At 53.6% G+C, this 13,071-nt stretch overlaps 1 protein-coding gene across 1 annotated transcript in view; it reads right to left on the bottom strand.

Annotated features, from left to right (window-relative positions):
- LOC140406619 (uncharacterized) overlaps window positions 1-13,071 on the bottom strand; it is a 19,525-nt gene extending 6,454 nt beyond the window's left edge. Inside the window, exon 1 of the mRNA XM_072494621.1 lies at window positions 12,988-13,071. The gene's annotated coding sequence lies outside the window, so the exon portion shown is untranslated. The remainder of the gene's footprint in view (window positions 1-12,987) is intronic.

Below are 13,071 nucleotides of genomic sequence, written 5' to 3'. Positions count from 1 at the left end.
GGGAGCCCAGCTGGGATTAGTAGCCATCTGCGATGGCCACTTCCAACTAGTTACAGGAAAACTCGCACAGCCTAGCGGGTAAAATGGACAAGCCAAGACTCAGGCAGGCTCAGAGCCTGAAATGCATGTTTGTAAGCCAAGAGCCGGTGCAGACTCGATGGACCGAATGGCCTCCTTCTGCACTGTAAATTCTATGATAATCTATGAAACCTGGGTGAGGGTCACATTCAGGAGAAGTTATTAAAATGGAACCACATACAAATAAACTATATAAGGATTTACTGATATTTCCATTTGAATCACTGCTCCTGGCACCTGACACCTCTTGATCCATCACATCAACACTTGGCGGAACTGACTGCGCTGAGGTCTGTCCTGGATAAAAACTCGAGGACCACTTGTCATCACAGAATCCGAGACATTTACAGCACAGAGGAGGCCATTCAGCCATTGTGTCTGTGTTGGCTGAAAATTCCTTATCCAGTCTAATCCCACTTTCCACCCCTTGGTCTGTAACCTGCAGATCACACAAACTCCACATCGGGGTGTCTTTAATACGATGAGGGTTTCTGTCTCTACCTCCCTTTCAGACAGAGTTCCAGATCCCCACCACCCCGGGTGAAGAAAATCCTCAATTCCCCTCTAATCCTTCCAACAGATACTTAAAACTCTGCCCCCAGGTTACTGACCTGTCTGTTAATGTAATAGGTCCTTCTGCCGTCTGATCCACTATATCTGGGACCCTCATAATGTTACACACCTCAATTAAATGTCCACTCAGCCTCCTCTGTTCCACAGAAAACAATCGATCCAATCGTTCCTCTTGTTAAAATTCCCTAATTCTGGAAACATCCAGAAAAACCTCTTCCATACTCTCTCCAGGAAGAATGTGATTGTACTGGAATGTGGTGACCAGAACTGTACTCAGTGCTCTAGCTGTGATCTAACTCATGTTTTTTAGTTCTAGAATACCCATTCTCTAACCTTCAATGTGATGGAAACTGACAGCTGCAACCTGTCAGCATTTGAAAGATATTTACAAATGATTCGAGAGTTTCTTACAGTTGGGATCTTTCTCTGTTCTGTCCATTCAAGGTGTTTGATAACAGACTTTCTCCTGTGAATATCCAGCTGGAGTTTTGGGCCTTGATGTGTTTCCTTGTTCATCTTGTTGCCTCTAAACATTGAATCTTGTGGTTTCAGACACCAGAGAATCAAACTCCCAGCAACAGATTGTCTTTTACTGACTTTCTTAACAGCTCTGCAATAATACAGGCCTAGTCATTCCTTACATAGTTCTGGTCCTCAGTGAAATATTTAAATGATGAGCTTTAGATGTTCTTCATATATTCCACAGGAAACTAAGGCGCCCGCCAGAGAGTAAGGGAGTGAATCTGAACCGTGTCCCCGGGAAAGGAGCACCCTTGGGACCAGCCATATGCCTTTCCCTCGGGGAACAGAACCGATGGGGACCTTGCCGCAAACCACACATCAAGGAAGCCCCCAAAGCTGGCCTGCCTTTCAAATCGGCCCGTGGGGAGGTATATTAAGCTCGTCTCCACTCAATAACACCAAACTCAGCCGGAAATCGGAGTGGGAAATCATTAACCAGTGGCTCTGTGCGGGAAATCATTAACCAGTGGCTCTGTGTGCGGGAAATCATTAACCAGTGGCTCTGTGTGCGGCAAATCATTAACCAGTGGCTCTGTGCGGGAAATCATTAACCAGTGGCTCTGTGTGCGGCAAATCATTAACCAGTGGCTGTGTGTGCGGCAAATCAATAACCAGTGGCTCTGTGTGCGGCAAATCATTAACCAGTGGCTCTGTGTGCGGGAAATCATTAACCAGTGGCTCTGTGCGGGAAATCATTAACCAGTGGCTCTGTGTGCGGCAAATCATTAACCAGTGGCTCTGTGTGCAGCAAATCATTAACCAGTGGTTCGGTGTGCGGCAAATCATTAGCCAGTGGCTGTGTGTGCGGCAAATCATTAACCAGTGGCTCTGTGTGCGGCAAATCATTAACCAGTGGCTCTGTGTGCGGCAAATCATTAACTCGTGGCTGTGTGTGTGGGAAATCATTAACCAGTGGCTGTGTGCGCGGCAAATCATTAGCCAGTGGCTCTGTGTGTGGGAAATCATTAACCAGTGGCTCTGTGTGCGGCAAATCATTAACCATTGGCTGTGTGTGCGGCAAATCATTAGCCAGTGGCTGTGTGTGCGGCAAATCATTAACCAGTGGCTCTGTGTGCGGCAAATCATTAACCAGTGGCTGTGTGTGTGGGAAATCATTAACCAGTGGCTCTGTGTGCGGCAAATCATTAACCAGTGTCTGTATGTGCAGGAAATCATTAACCAGTGGCTGTGTGTGCAGGAAATCATTAACCAGTGGCTGTGTGTGCGGCAAATCATTAACCAGTGGCTCTGTGTGCGGGAAATCATTAACCAGTGGCTGTGTGTGCGGCAAATCATTAACCAGTGGCTCTGTGTGCGGAAAATCATTAACCAGTGAACCGAGTTAATTTTCAGAGAACCATTTTCACTTGGAATTATTTTTCCATGGAAGTGGTTGATCAGCCATGATATTGTAGAGCAGAGCACGCTCAATGGGCTGAATGGCCTGCCCCTTTCCTATGTACCTGTCCTGGGAGTGTTGAGGACAGTGTAGAGGGGGCTTTACTCTGTATCTAACCCCGTGCTGTACCTGTCCTGGGAGTGTTTGATGGGGAGAGTGTAGAGGGGGCTTTACTCTGTATCTAACGCCGTGCTGTACCTGTCCTGGGAGTGTTTGATGGGGACAGTGTGGAGGGAGGGAGCTTTATTCTGTATCTAACCCCGTGCTGTACCTGTCCTGGGAGTGTTTGCTGGGGACAGTGTAGAGGGAGCTTTACTCTGTATCTAACCCCGTGCTGTACCTGTCCTGGGAGTGTTTGATGGGGACAGTGTGGAGGGAGGGAGCTTTACTCTGTATCTAACCCCGTGCTGTACCTGTCCTGGGAGTGTTTGCTGGGGAGAGTGTATGTCAAATCCCAAGTTTCTTTACCCGTCAGTCTGGCCTCAATAAAAGTCGAGATGGATTTGCAGGTACAGCATTAGTTATTTTATTTAGCTTGCAAGCTTTCCTCAATTCTCAGGAGCACGAAGCACATCCTGCTTCGTAAACTTCTGGAATCAAGTGAGGATGTAGAACAAATGGAGTCTGTACTGATACATTCAATTGGCATCAAGTTTCACATACACGATGCCCAAAGGTCATCCTATATCCCTCCTGACCTGTTGATATATTCTGATTGGCTCACTTCCAATCCCTTCCTCTGGCCCCTATTACCCAGCATCCTTTTCTCCTCCTTTGGTGGACACACCTCTTCCTTTGCTTTGCCATGCGGTCTGAAATCCTTTGTCTGTGAACTCACCAGGATTAGACTGGCCTACCTCTACATTACATTGACTAATATCTCTAAATTAACTATTTTATATCACATTCGTCATGTAGAGGGAGCTTTACTGTGTATCTAACCTCGTGCTGTACCCGTCCTGGGAGTGTTTGATGAGGACAGTGTAGAGGGAGATTTACTCTGTATCTAACCCCGTGCTGTACCTGTCCTGGGAGTGTTTGATGGGGACAGTGTGGAGGGAGGGAGCTTTACTCTGTATCTAACCCCGTGCTGTACCTGTCCTGGGAGTGTTTGATGGGGACAGTGTGGAGGGAGCTTCATTCTGTATCTAACCCCGTGCTGTACCTGTCCTGGGAGTGCTTGATGGGGACAGTGTAGAGGGAGCTTCATTCTGTATCTAACCCCGTGCTGTACCTGTCCTGGGAGTGTTTGATGGGGACAGTGTAGAAGGATGGAGCTTTACTCTGTATCTAACCCCGTGCTGTACCTGTCCTGGGAGTGTTTGATGGGGACAGTGTAGAAGGATGGAGCTTTACTCCCTGTCTAGCACGTTGCTCTGTGTAGATCAATGTGGGTCACACTCCAGCTTTTCACACTTTGAACCAGTGTTTTCTCTTTCTGCACCTGTGTTATCCATGTCAAATGTTTAAATATTCAGGAGGAACAATGTTTATGTTGAAACCCGATCAAGCCCCTCGTCCGGAACCTGAGCCACAGGCTACAGCTGGTGTGTAACCTGTAACCAGATCCCAGCAGCATTAAAACAAGCTGACAACCGACAGTAGCTCCTTGTATAGCGAAAGCTGCTCCCGGACTGTCAGCAGAAACAGGACCGAAGAAGACCCTCAAGCTCTTCGCCATAAATATGAAGCTAATGAGGTAATCACGATTTTCAGTCAAATATATTCAACCCCTCCCATCTCTCTCTGTACCCCGAAGCCCGACCTTGCATAGAAATTTGGGAAGGACACAAAGGCGTTTGTGGGAGCGAGGTGAAGCAACAAGAGGGGATGATGATGTGGAGGGGGGGGGGGATGTTGTGGAGGGTAGTGGAGGGGATCTGAGAGGGAAGGTGGACAAGGCTGTGTCATGGGGACGGCTGTGGGGTGGGGGGGGGGGGGGAGGGGGAGGATTCCGGAGAGGATCCATTTCAGAGGAGGAGGGGGGTCCTAGAGGCCTCGGGGAATATAGAACATTACAGCGCAGTACAGGCTCTTTGGCCCTCGATGTTGCGCCAACCTGTGAAACCACTCTAAAGCCCATCTACACTATTCCCTTAGCATCCATATGTCTATCCAATGACCATTTGAATGCCCTTAGTGTTGGCGAGTCCACTACTGTTGCAGGCAGGGCATTCCACGCCCTTACTACTCTCTGCGTAAAGAACCTACCTCTGACATCTGTCCTATATCTATCTCCCCTCAATTTAAAGCTATGTCCCCTCGTGCTAGACATCACCATCCGAGGAAAAAGGCTCTCACTGTCCACCCTATCCAATCCTCTGATCATCTTATATGCCTCAATTAAGTCACCTCTTAACCTTCTTCTCTCTAACGAAAACAACCTCAGTCCCTCAGCCTTCCCTCGTAAGATCTTCCCTCCATACCAGGCAACATCCTGGTAAATCTCCTCTACACCCTTTCCAATGCTTCCACATCCTTCCTATAATGCGGCGACCAGAACTGCACGCAATACTCCAAATGCGGCCGCACCAGAGATTTGTACAGCTGCAACATGACCTCATGGCTCCGAAACTCAATCCCTCGACCAATAAAAGCTAACACACCGTACGCCTTCTTAACAACCCTCTCAACCTGGGTGGCAACTTTCAGGGATCTATGTACATGGACACCGAGATCTCTCTGCTCATCCACACTGCCAAGAATCTTACCATTAGCCCAGTACTCTGTCTTCCTGTTATTCCTTCCAAAATGAATCACCTTACACTTTTCTGCATTAAACTGCATTTGCCACCTCTCAGCCCAGCGCTGCAGCATATCTATGTCCCTCTGTAACTTGTAACATCCTTCCGCACTGTCCACAACTCCACCGACTTTAGTGTCATCTGCAAATTTACTCACCCATCCTTCTACGAGAGGAAGTTACTGAGATCCCCCCCGCCCCCCCAGCATGATGGGGTCTGGGGGAAAAGAGTCGATCCGCAGAATCCCTACAGTGCAGAGAGAGGCCATTCAGCCTATTGGTTCTGCACCGACCCTGTGAAAGAGAACCCGAATCTAGGCCCACTCCCACCCATCCTGCACATCTTTGGAGAGGGGGTGGGGAAGACAACCTGGGATGGAGAGACTGTTGAATAAGTGGTCCAAAGGCGAGGTGTTGGCGGTGTTTGGGACACCGGGGATCCTGTGTGTGAGGGGGTTCCTGAGGGTGTCTGGGGAAAGGGGTTCCTGTGTCCGCAGGACTGTGTATCTGAGGGGAGGAGGAGCATCCTGTATCTGTGTGTGTGGAGGGTCCTATCCTGTGTGTGGGGGCAGGGAGGGGGGGAAGAGATGTCCTGTGGGTGTGTGTCTGGGGGGAGGTGTCCTGTGTGTGTGTGTGTGGGGTGGGGTGTCCTGTGTGAGGGGGAGGTGTCCTGTGTGTGGGTGTGTGTCTGCGGGGGTGTCCAGTGTGTGGGTGTGTGTCTGGGGGCAATGTCCTGTGTGGGGTGTGTGTCTGGAGGAGGTGTCCTGTGTGTGGGTGCGTGTCTGGGGGAGGAGTCCTGTGTGTGGGGAGGTGTCCTGTGTGTGGGGGAAGTGTCCTGTGTGTGGGTGTGTGTCTGGGGAGGTGTCCTGTGTGTGGGGGAGGTGTCCTGTGTGCGGGGAGGTGTCCTGTGTGTGGGTGTGTGTCTGGGGAGGTGTCCTGTGTGTGGGGAGGTGTCCTGTGTGTGGGGGAGGTGTCCTGTGTGCGGGGAGGTGTCCTGTGTGTGGGTGTGTGTCTGGGAGGTGTCCTGTGTATGGGGAGGTGTCCTGTGTATAGGGAGGTGTCCTGTGTGTGGGTGTGTGTCTGGGGGGAGGGTGTCTGGGGGAGGTGTCCTGTGTGTGGGAGAGGTGTCCTGTGTGTGGGAGAGGTGTCCTGTGTGTGAGAGAGGTGTCCTGTGTGTGGGAGAGGTGTCCTGTGTGTGGGGGAGGTGTCCTGTGTGTGGGGGAGGTGTCCTGTGTGTGGGGGAGGTGTCCTGTGTGTGGGGGAGGTGTCCTGTGTGTGGGGAGGTGTCCTGTGTGTGTGGGAGGTGTCCTGTGTGTGGGGGAGGTGTCCTGTGTGTGGGTGCGTGTCTGGGGTCCAGCTCACCTCACTAACCCCCTGTTGTGTTTGTTTTACAGGCCGTGAGGCAGGACGCTGTTGCTGGCGGTGAGACCTCCTCTCCTCCCCCTGCTCCTCCCTCTGGGCACGGGGCTCGGCTGCCCCTCCGACTGCCTCTGCTGGAGCCCGAACCGGATGGTGAGCTGCTCGTCCCGGGGGCTGGAGTCGCTGCCGCGGGGGATCCCGGCTGGCACGCGGGCGCTGGACCTGAGCGACAACCGGCTGGAGCGGCTGGACTGGGGCCCGGGACGGGGCCTGAGCCGCCGGCTGGAGGAGCTGGAATTGGGCCACAACCGGCTGCGGGAGCTGGAGGCCGGCGCCCTGGGCGGCCTGGAGCGGCTGCAGCGCCTGGGCCTCGGCCACAACCTCCTGCGCTACCTGCAGCCCGGAACCCTCCGCGGCCTGGCCGCCCTGCGCAGCCTGGAGCTGGCTGGCAACCCGCTGCTGCTGCTCGGCGACCACACCTTCCGCGGCTTGGCCGCCCTGCGCACCCTCAGCCTGGGCTCCCCTGAGCTGGCCTGGGCTGGCCCGCGAGCCTGGGCCGGCCTCAGCGGCCTCAACCAACTCACCGTCCGCGGTGCCGCGCTGACCTGGCCACCCGGTCCTGCCCTCTCCCCCCTCCTCAACCTGACCGCCCTCCGCCTGCTGGCCTTCCCCAAGGCCGCCGCCCTGCCCGGCCGCCCCTTCCAGGACCTCTCCCGCCACCGTCTGCTGGAAATCGACTCCTGGGCCTCGCTGGCTCAACTAGGCCCCGATTGCCTCCTGGGCCTCAATTTGGTCTGGCTCTTGGTCACCCGTTGCAACCTCAGCGCTGTCCCCTATGCCAGCCTGAGGGCTCAGGCCTACCTGCGCTTCCTCAACCTCTCCCACAATCCGATCGGTGCCATCCGCGGAGCGCTGCAGCAGCATGTGACCCGCCTGGAGGAGCTGCGATTGGTAGGCGGCCGTCTGCGCGTCATCCATGACGCCGCCTTCCGCGGCCTCATCTACCTCCGGCTGCTGGACGTCACGGCCAATCAGTTGGCCAGCTTGCCGGCTGCTGCCTTCCGCTCGCTGGCCTCCCTCCAGAGCCTGGGCCTCGGCCTGAACCCGCTGGCCTGCGACTGCCGCCTGCTCTGGATCGTCCGCCGGCGCCACCGCCTCCACTTCCTGGGCCCCCAGCCGCCCACCTGTGCCTCCCCGCCGTCCCGCCGCGGCCTGCCCGACGCTATGGCCAGTGGTTCAATTGCCAACGCGAACAGTAATGGGGACAGGGGGCACCTCTGCCTTGTTCCCCTGTGTAACCGAAAATACTCCGATCTTTGCCGGTTTGTGACTACACTTGCCACTGGGGCCCCATATAGGAGTCTGACCCAACTGACAAACCCCTCTCCGAACCCAAACCTCCTCAACACCTCACATAGATACTCGCACTCTACCCTATCGAATGCCTTCTCAGCATCCATCGCCACCATTATCTCTGCCTACCCCTCCGCTGGGGGCATCATTATCACCCCCAACAGCCGTCGCACGTAGACATTCAGTTGTCTCCCCTTTACAAACCCTGTCTGGTCTTCATGCACCACCCCCGGGACACAATCCTCGATCCTCGTCGCCAGCACTTTTGCCAGCAGCTTGGCGTCTACATTCAGGAGTGAGATAGGCCTAGATGACCCGCATTGCAGCGGATCTTTATCCCGCTTCAGGATTAGTGATATCGTCGCCTCCGACATTGTCGGGGGTAGAGTCCCCCCTTCTCTGGCCTCGTTAAAGGTTCTCGCCCGCAGCGGGGCCAACAAGTCCGCATATTTCCTGTAAAATTCCACCGGGAACCCGTCTGGTCCCGGGGCCTTCCCTGCCTGCATATTCCCCAGCCCTTTAGTCACCTCATCCACCTCAATTGGCACCCCCAGACCTGCCACCTCCTGCTCCTCCACCCTCGGGAACCTTAGTTGGTCTAGAAACTGTTGCATTCCCTCTTTTCCCTCCGGGGGTTGGGACTTATATAGCCTCTCATAAAAGGTCTTAAACACCTCATTTACCTTCCCTGCTCTCCGCTCCGTAGTTCCCATTTCATCCCTAACTCCCCCAATTTCCCTCGACGCTATCCTCTTGCGAAGTTGGTGGGCCAGCAGCCGGCTCGCCTTTCCCCCATACTCGTATCTCATCCCCTGTGCCTTCCTCCACGGTGCCTCTGCCTTTCCTGTGGTCAGCAGTTCAAACTCCGTCTGAAGTCTTCGCCTCTCTCTATATAGTCCTTCGTCCGGGGCCTCCGCATATCTTTTATCCACCCTCAAAATCTCCCCCACTAATCTCTCCCTTTCTTTGCCCTCTTGTTTCTCCTTGTAAGCCCTAATGGAGATCAACTCTCCCCTAACCACCGCCTTCAGTGCTTCCCATTCTACCCCCACCTGGATCTCACCATCATCATTGGCCTCCAGGTACCTCTCAATACATCCCCGCACCCTTCCACAGACCGCCTCATCCACCAATAATCCCACATCCAGTCGCCAGAGTGGGCACTGCTCCCTGTCCTCCCCTAATTCCAGCTCCACCCAGTGCGGGGCATGGTCTGATACGGCTATGGCCGAGTACTCCGTTCCTGCCACCTTCGAGATCAGTGCCCTGCTCAAAACAAAGAAATCTATTCGGGAGTATACCTTGTGGACATGGGAGAAAAAGGAGAACTCTTTGGCCAGCGGCCTAGCAAATCTCTACGGATCCACTCCCCCCATTTGCTCCATGAACCCCCTAAGCACCTTGGCCGCTGCTGGCCTTCTTCCGGTCCTGGATCTAGACCGGTCTAGCCCTGATTCCAGCACAGTATTGAAATCCCCCCCCCCCCATTACCAGGCTTCCCACCTCCAGGTCCGGGATACGTCCCAGCATCCGCTTCATAAATCTCACGTCATCCCAGTTCGGGACATATACATTTACCAGCACGACCTCCTTTCCCTGCAATCTACCACTCACCATCACGTATCTACCCCCGTTATCCACCACTATATTCCTAGCCTCAAACGACACCAGTTTCCCCACCAATATCGCCACCCCCCTATTTTTTGCATCCAACCCGGAGTGGAACACCTGTCCCACTCATCCTTTCCTTAACCTAACCTGATCCGCCACCTTCAGATGCGTCTCCTGAAGCATGACCACATCTGCCTTCATTCTTTTTAAGTGCGCGAACACTCGGACCCTCTTAATCGGCCCATTTAGGCCTCTCACATTCCACGTGATCAGCCGGATGTCTCCCCCCCCCCCCCCCCCGCCGACGAGCCATCCCCTGTTCTAGGCCAGCCCCCCGTCCGGGTCCCGTGCACCCACCCGTCCCCCAGGCGGCGCCTTCCCATCCTGACCACCTCTTCTCTTGCCAGCTCCCCTTCGCTCTCAGCAGCAGCAACCCAGTTGATCCACCCCCCCCCCCTTTAAATCCCCATCTTTCTCCCCCCATGATGCTTCCGAAAGTCAGCTAACTCTAACTGACCCCGGCTTCCCCCGTTCTCTCCTTGACCCCCGTGCGTGGAACTCTCTTCCTTCCTGCGCCTATCTTCCCGCCATCATCTCCATAGCGTGGGAAAAACCCTGCACTTTCCTGGATCGGCCCCGCCCCCCATGGCGCAGCGCCCCCATTCCCCATCCCCCCTCTCAGTCCCTTTTTCCACCGGCGCCCACATTTCTCAGTGTTCCCCCCATCAAGAGGAGAAAAATTGCCCGTCTATCGTCTCGATACTATAAACCTCCCATTCACCAATTTACACTTCTGTACATCAACCTCGTTGTCTCCCCCCCCAACCTCAGTCCCTCAGTTCTAGTCCAGTTTCTCTTCTTGGATGAAGGTCCATGCCTCATCCGACGTTTCAAAGTAGTAGTGCTGGCCCTGGTGCGTGACCCACAATCGCGCCGGCTGCAGCATCCCAAATTTTATTTTCTTCCACTGAAGCACCGCCTTGGCCCTATTAAAGCTCGCCCTCCTTCTCGCCACCTCCGCGCTCCAGTCCTGATACACTCGTCTCACCGCATTCTCCCACCTGCTACTCCTGTCCGTGAAGTGGTGAAATCTCACCACTATCGGCCTTGGTAGTTCTCCAGCCTTTGGTCTTCTCACAAGGACCCGGTGAGCCCCTTCCACCTCCAGGGGGCCCGAGGGGGCCTCAGCTCCCATTAGCGTATGGAGCATCGTGCTCACATAAGCCACAACGTCAGCTCCCTCCATTCCTTCGGGGAGACCTAGAATCCGGAGGTTCTTCCTCCTCGAGCTGTTCTCCAGGACTTCGAGCCTTTCGATACACCTCTTATGTAGCGCCTCATGCGTCTCCATTTTTACCACAAGGCCCTGTATCTCATCCTCGTTTTCGGCTGCCTTTGCCTTCACCCCACGGAGCTCTATCGCCTGGGCCTTTTGTGTTTCTTTTAGCCCATCGATTGCCAATAACATCGGTGCCTGCACCTCCTTCTTTAGTTCCTCCACACACCGTCGGAGGAATTCCTGCTGGTCCGTGCCCCATGTCGTCTGGGCTCCATCCGCCGCCATCTTGCTTCTTCCTACTCTTCTCTGCCGCTGCTCCAGAGGATCCTTCGCAATCTGGCCACTGCCACTGGTCCTTTCCATACACACCCGGGGGGACACCTTCCTTCATCACCCCACACTGGGTTTGGTCTGAAAAAATTTCCGTTGGGGCTCCCGAAAAGAGCCCAAAAGTCCGTTAGAACGGGAGCTGCTGAAACGTGCGGCTTAGCAGTGCATCGCTGCAACCGGAAGTCCGCTGAAATCTATGTAAACTACATCACTACCACCATGGACATACCTGGTGCCAATCAATCAATCAAAATTTGTCAGGCATGACCTCCCGCTGACAAAGCCATGCTGACTATTCCTGATCAAACCTTGCCTCTCCAAGTGGAGATAGATTCTCTCCTGAATTTTCTCCGATAGGTTCCCTACCACTGACGCGAGACTCACTGGTACTTAGTTCCCTGGCTTATCTCTACAACCTTTCTTAAATAGTGGGATCATATTAGCTGATCTGCAGTCCTCTAGCACCTACCTCGTCGCCAAAGAGCAATTAAAAATTTGGGTCAGGGCCCCTGCAATCTCACCTCCCACAGCATCCTGGGACACAATTCATCCAGACCTGGAGATTTGTCCACTTTTAAGCCTGCCAACACTTCCAATGCCTTGTCACTCCCTCTGTCGATTCGTTCAAGAACCTCTCAGTCTCTCTCCCTGAGTTCCATGTCTACCTCCTCATTCTCTTGGCTGGAGACAGATGTGAAATAGTTATTCAACACCCAACCAATGTCCTCTAAAGTTTCTCTCCATTTAGATAATAAATTGCCTTTTTATTCCTCTGACCAAAATGGATAACCTCACACTTATGCATGTTAAATTCCATCTCATCAAATGTATTCTGGAAGTCCAAACACATCTACAGTACCCCCATTCTCCGCCTGGCTTGTTACATCTTCCAAGAACTCCAACAAATGAGTCAAACACGATGTACCCTTTACAAAACCACACTGACTCTGATGGATTGCGGTTTGGCTTTCCAAAAGTCCAATTACTACTTCCTCAATAATGGATTCCAACAGTCTCCCAACAACAGGCATCAACTAACTAGTTTCCTACTTTTTGAACAGGAGGGGTTACATTAGACTTTTCCACTAATGCAGTGACATTGTTACTGGGTCAGTGTCTCCCCCCCTGATCTCGATGAGGTTGTTTGCGGAGAGGAGCCGGAAGCGGCGGATAGTGAGAGTGGAGAAAGTCCATAGGGGCTGGTTCAGCACACTGGGCTAAATCGCTGGCTTTGAAAGTAGACCAAGGCAGGCCAGCAGCACGGTTCAATTCCCGTACCAGCCTCCCCGAACAGGCGCCGGAATGTGGCGACTAGGGGCTTTTCACAGTAACTTCATTTGAAGCCTACTTGTGACAATAAGCGATTTTCATTCATTGTTTCACATTCGGCTCTCGGGCCGCACTGAGGATTTGTAAACCCCGCCTCCCGACACTGACCTCTCACTTGATACCTCACAATGCCAGGGCAATGATTGACGGCAGCTCCTGACCAATAGGGTGAAGGGGTGGATTCGAAAGGCCGGTCAGAATTGTCTGGTCCTCCAGCCAATCGGAGTGAACGAGGAGGCGGGACTGGGCCGAGTGAAGCATGCGCAGTGCGAATAATGGCGGCGTTCTTTCTCGGATCCATAATCCGTAAAGGTGGGAATGGCCGGACCGAGGGAGAGCTCAATTAGGCGCGTCGTTGGACACACTTCTTAAACATGTTATATAAACCGAAAATCCTGAAAAATAACCTACCGGTATCGGGGGGGACCTGAGCGGGGCCTGCAGCTTTCTCACAGACGAGACTAAATAGCGGCCATCTCTCTAGCGCGCACTAGC

The sequence above is a fragment of the Scyliorhinus torazame genome, unplaced genomic scaffold (assembly GCF_047496885.1).
Source record: "Scyliorhinus torazame isolate Kashiwa2021f unplaced genomic scaffold, sScyTor2.1 scaffold_721, whole genome shotgun sequence".
NCBI lineage: Eukaryota > Metazoa > Chordata > Chondrichthyes > Carcharhiniformes > Scyliorhinidae > Scyliorhinus > Scyliorhinus torazame.
This window is presented reverse-complemented; position numbering and strand designations above follow the sequence as displayed.